Source organism: Euprymna scolopes, chromosome 39 (assembly GCF_053919585.1).
Source record: "Euprymna scolopes isolate OS-2025 chromosome 39, ASM5391958v1, whole genome shotgun sequence".
Classification (NCBI taxonomy): domain Eukaryota; kingdom Metazoa; phylum Mollusca; class Cephalopoda; order Sepiida; family Sepiolidae; genus Euprymna; species Euprymna scolopes.
Window position 1 is genome coordinate 71056156 of NC_136520.1, and position 6219 is coordinate 71062374.

Sequence of the window (6219 nt, forward strand, 5' to 3'; positions counted from 1 at the left end):
TCCCCTTCTCTCTCTCTCTCTCTCTCTCTATATATATATATATATATATATATATATATATATATGTCGCTCTAACTGTTCTTTTATTTAATGGAATTTCTTAAACAAATGTTAAAACCATTTTAAAAGCAGAATACGAAATATGTTACTAGTTTTCGATAAAATTTAAGAAAGAAATTATTTGTACTTAAATTCCAATATACAAAAGTAATTGGAAACTGTATTTGCTGCTTTAAATAAATTATCAAGTATTCAAAGCAATTAGATGATTTGCCCGAAATATTACCCACTTGAACCCTGCTAACCCCTTATCTATAATGCATCCTGTTTATGACTACCCAGTTAATTTATCCCAATGAATATTTTGTCACACAAATAGACATTAGTTGGTGCACCCACCAATATCCATCAGTAATATACGTCATAGTGCTGCGAGCTCAACCTTGTATCATACATGCAATGATCAATTTTGCTGAAACCATTGCAGAAATATTAAAGTTCACAAATTGGTCTTTATGCCTTGCTGACCATTGTTGATCTTCCCCGATTGAGGAAATGCCTGTCCTGTAACAAAAACTTGTTATTCTTAATTCCACAAAGAAAACTTGACACAAAACTGATGGAAGATGGGCGGTTACTTATTCAATATGATCTTCGTTCCAAATTGTTGACTAGTTAGAAGGTGACATAGAGAGAAAGAGATTTAAATTATTAATTAGTTTAATTTTGCCAGCCCATGTCATTACATATCTGACGCTCATGCGTGCTTCCAAACTGATTTTACTTTATATCACCCTCTCTTTAGGCCATTATGAAGTCACAATAATTTTTATACATTCCCACACCCTAAACATTTTTCAACTGCGGAACATCAAGCTGACCTCAGCTAACCTCTCGATGTTTCCATTTCTTGCTATGCTCAACTAATTAAATTATATCAGTGGAGATCTACCAACTCAATATTTAACAACAGAGTATTGTAATAGTGGTGAACTTAGAAACATCAAGAGTTAATTTCTGCAAAGATTCTTTGAATAATGTATGGCGTATAAAAATTCATACAGTAATACCTTGAGATACGAATGCACTAAGATACTTTTTTTTTTTAATACAACGATGCATTGTATCTATATTTACGCCATAAGATATAACAAATTTTTAGATACGATTTCAAAAATCACGCAAAGCCAAAATAATTTAATAACAAAAAAAAAGATACAAAAAGCAAAACAAGGAAAATGTGGGTGTTTGTGTGTGTGTGCGCGGATATGCGCGCATGTATATTAATGTGAATCGTAGGCTAGGCTATGCTGTCTCAGCCTTCTTCTCCTAGCTCACCTCCGTTAGCCACTCATCCTTGTCTTCATGGTAAGGAGGTTACAATTTTATTCTTTTTTCATTCATCCTTTCTGTTACACTAAGACTTAAATATTAAGCATTTACTAACTTCATTCAACGTTTTTAATTGTATATAAACTAGCCCCTTTTAGTTAACATATTGTGTGTGTGTGTGTGTGTGCGCATGTGTGTGTGCATGTGTGTGTGTGTGTGTGTGTGTGTGTGTGTGCACGCTCGCTCGGGCGTGGTAGCCGTGCTTCTCTCTTTTCCTCCTTCTTGCATGCATCCCATATGCTAGCAGTCGCTTAGGCGGTGAGTACAACTATTTCTTTTATTGTTTTTATAATACATATTAATTTCCTTGTCATTACTGTTGCATTTATCTTTCTTTATTAATTGTAGAGAAAAATTTGAGAATAATTTGAACTTGTTTTGGGTAAATTTGTTACATTTGGAACGGATTAATTCTGTTTCTTTAAATTCAACTGGGGATAATTATTTTGAGATACGATTTTTTTTTTTTTAGATATGTCGCCAGTCATGAAAAAAATTAAATTCTTATCTCAAGGTATTACCGTATTTGGATATACCCATTAATACAAGGTAGGTGTTTTGTAATCTGTGTTTGAACAAGCTCCCCGCTTCCTATAATCTCCCCCTCTTCTTTGAGAATTATAGATACCAGCAAAAATATGCTCCTCCTTCTTAAGGTCATCCTGATTCGATGTCAACATTAGATTAATAACCGTTTTTGTTGATTGTATGATTTTACCTTTTTTGCTTTTTTGATTTTGGAACAATTCATTTTAAAATGAGTAAAGTCAGAATTATCATTTAATACCCGTTTTCATGCTAGCGTGGGCGGGTTTTGCCTGGTGGCCCTTCTCCAGGCCTCTCGGTCTTGTTCAAGGCCTGGTTGTAATCTCAACTTCTTAAGGTCATCCTTATCCAACAGACTCCATGTCAACATCAGATTAATCACTGTTTTTGTTCATCAGACGATTTTATTTTTTCAAATGTGAAAGGTGAAAGTTTTGATAATTTACGTGCTGAAGAATGAAAAAAAATGGAGAAAAGCATAGATTAAAACTTTTTTTTTAAGTTAATGTTTATTGTTTTGTAGATTCTTCAACTCCATCTCATCGTTCAATATATGTCACAATTATTTTATGCTTCACAATTTTTGAGATGAGGATTGACAACCGGGAGTATTTGGACTATTGTTCTCATCTTTGTTGGGAACTGTCACCCACCCACTCACACACTCATTATCCAGGTTTATTTTCGATTTGGCAAAAAGTTTGGGTGCTCATTTAGAATTCCACGTATTTAAAAAAAGATGTCATATTCCAAAAATCATGTAAATTGATCAAGTAGTTTTTATTTTCTAAGAAAATAAAAGTTTACACTTTTTATCGATTTTAATGCTACATGTATTCGTTATAATACTTAATTTTGGTCATGATTGTTCAAATTGAATTGTCTCCCTTCTATTTAATATGACCGATCAAAAATCCTGTTTCGCTTTGTAATAAAATTTGATTTTCTTAAATTTAAAAAAAAAACAAACAAACTACTTGATCAGTTTATGCAATTTTTTTTTTTTTTTTTTCATTCCATGATATATTTTTGTTTTTTAAATAAGTGTAATTCATAATAAGCCCTATCGGACTCATCTCAACTTCTTGAGATCATCCTTAACGAACTGATTCGATGTCAAGTTTGGGTGCTTGCTTAGAATTGCACTATTTGAAAAAAAAAATACAGCAAAATCGTTATGATGTATGTACTCGTCACATAGAGATGTCATATTCCAAAAATCATGCAAATTGACCTTATAGTTTTTTTAACTAAGAAAAAAAAAAACGATTTTTAGCAATTTTAATGCTGCTAAATGTATCTGCTATACGGCTGATTTTACTCTCGATAGTTCGAATTGAGTTGTCTTCCTCTTATTTATTCAAAATGACCAATCAAAAATCTTATGTTTCACTTTGTCGAAAAATTTGATTTTCTTAAATTAAAAACAAAAAAATACCTGATCAATGTACGTGGTTGTTATACCGTTGTCTGTGGACCAACACACGTTATGTCCGGTTTCAGTCGTAAAGGAGAATAGGAAATAGCTTGCTCTTTGTAGCAGCAACATTTATTTCCTCAATAGTATAGCCGTGACGTCACCCACGTGATCTAGAACGTTATTCACGTCTCTCACAAGATCTAGAACGTTATTTCGTCTCTCCCTTTTACAGCCTTTTTTTTTCTCCACTGGTGACGTCACTTCGCATGCATTTACATATGATCATCCTCGTTATGTTACATTTTTAGCGACACCAGATTAATCAGCAACCATTTTTTTTTAATGTGTGTGAGTGTGCAAGGTGATAATGTATGTACAAACATGAACTGCTTGAATATTTTATTATATAGATTCCATGCTTCCTTTGTTCAAGCTCGTTTGACTCGTTGGTCTAGTGGTCTTCATTAATTTGCTGTTTTAATGTCTCATTGTAATACAGCTTCCTATTCCAGTAGCTCCTTTCAAAGAACTGCAAGCTTGTGAAAATCGCTTTCCACTGACTGTTTTCCTCCTACCTATATAGCCTTGATCTATTTAAGACTAAGACCAATAAGCATCTCGTGTCTTTGCAATAATCATATTTCATTCTTGTTGATTTCTTATATCAAGTAGCTTCATACTCTGTCTGAAGTAATTTCTATACATTAAAAAGAAAACAAAAGATAAGTAATTTATTTTTTAGTTAATCAGCTTCCTATTTATTGAAGCAATTTTTGTTCAAGTGTTTGTGCAGATAATCCCTAATCCATTGTTTTATGAAATATGATGACGCATTAAATAGATTCAATTAAGGTTCTTCATTCAAAAAAAAAAAAAAAAAAGGCGCAAATCTTTCTAATCCTTTGATTATATATTACCTGTAATCATCTTCGGCAGGTATGTCTAACAACGGATTCTTAAGGTCTTCATTATCGAGCTGGCGCCTTTCTATAGGATAGGTTTAAATGTTTTTTTATTTTTTATTTTACTCACATTCGCTCCTAACAAGACATATCGCCACTTGGACGTTAAGGACTACTATTTGAGACCATGCGTAGGAAAGATCAACAAGATGTTGGTTTACATTACATTTAAACTTTTGCATATCAGAACAGTCAGGGAAGCAGGTAGCAGGAAGGGAATTCCAAAGTCTAGCTGTTTGAGGGAAAAAAACTATTAGAATAGAAAGTTTTCTGGCATTTAGGGACCTCAACAGTGAAGTGATATGATTTTATTGCTAAGTGGGTCTGTCAATGATATGCACGTCGAGGGGAGGCACAAGTGCAACAAGTTCATCAGAACACATTCCATTAAAATATTTGCAAAACAGGCACAGGAATGCAACATTGCAGTGATGGGACAGAGGTTGGAGCTGAGCTGACAAAGTGGGACCTATTAGATTGAAGACTCTTTTTTGGACCCTATACAAGAAGGAGAGACTAGTGGTAGATGTACCAGCCCAGATGTGGCAACAATACTCCATGCATGGGTGAACGGTGGCCTTGTAGATGTACAGGGTACTCTCAGGTGTGTGTTGTCTTCTAGCACGATAGAGGGAACCCACCTTCTTTGCAGCAACCCTCGCAATGTCCATGTGCGTCCAGAACCGCGCTTTGTCACTCACATCCTTGTCACCACTCTGAAATCGACAAACCCATCTCCTAAGTGTGCATCCTCAACTGCATCGGCTTCATAAAAGCTCAACAGGCGCCGATGAATCTTGATCGGTTCAATTTTTTCTGCATGGAGGAATTCAATGACGCATCTTTGCTTCTGACGCACTTCCATGACAGGGGTTGTTTTCTTAGAGTTTCACACCGTCAATATCCACAACAGAGAGATAAAACTTTCAGGTCATGAATGTATAAGTTCATGATCATAATACAATTTGCAATCCCCTTTGATCCATATGATCGGAATGAAAAAATAGGAGGCATTACTTTTGGAACACCCTTCATAAATTCCCATGATTCTTCCTCCCTTGGAGGAAGCCAGTTCAACCCGTCTGGGGTGAGTGCTGTTTTGGTACAGTACAATACTTATGAAGACCCTATATGAGAATAGAAGTTAATGTGAGGGAAAGATTACTATTGAATCGATGCATTTCTCTACCTCCCAGGTGCCTGATGCGGCACTCATCCAACGAAGATTGAGTCCGCTCCCTCTGAAGCAGGAAGTTTCTAGGGAATATTGAACTCACAAGCAGTCTCATGTTGCAAATGTATCCTGGTCAGGGGAGATAACTTTAGTTAATTTTTTTTTGGGGGGGGGGGCAGTGCTAATACTCCCTTAAAACTAAAGTTTTTTGTTTTTTTTTAAACTAAATATAAGTTTTATACATTTAAAGAAATTGACATAGCATAACAGCATAAAAAAACATTATATAGTTGGCAGAAGCTCTTAGAAGCACCATTGATAAAAATTTTTTAATTTAAATAAGCAAATAAACTGTTTTAAAAAATACTTGAAGGTGCAAACATTTTATTTAATGGAAATGGAAAAAAAAAGAAGAAAATCATTCGATTTCATTTTTCTTTTTCTTTCTTAATTCTTCCGACATCTTTTTTTTTTCTTTCTGTATTTGGAATTGAATTAAAATGGATATATTTCAACTACAAAAAGAGAGAAAAAAAACAAAGATGACGAGAGAAAAAAAAAGAAAGAAAAAGAAAAAAAAGAAAAAAAGAAAAAAGAAAGAAAAAGATAAAAAGAAGAAAAAAAAGAAAAAAAGGAAAAGCAAGAAAAAGAAAAACGAAATCGAATGTTTTTCTTTTTTTCTTTCTTTCAATTAAATAAAATGTTTGCATCTTCAAGTGTTTTTT

The 6219-nt window shown here is 33.9% G+C and overlaps 1 long non-coding RNA gene across 1 annotated transcript in view; it reads right to left on the bottom strand.

Moving 5' to 3' along the window:
* LOC145263854 (uncharacterized) overlaps window positions 1-3524 on the bottom strand; it is a 40461-nt gene extending 36937 nt beyond the window's left edge. Inside the window, exon 1 of the long non-coding RNA XR_013864607.1 lies at window positions 3377-3524. This is a non-coding gene — a long non-coding RNA (uncharacterized LOC145263854). The remainder of the gene's footprint in view (window positions 1-3376) is intronic.
* Between the last annotated feature and the right edge of the window lie 2695 nt (window positions 3525-6219).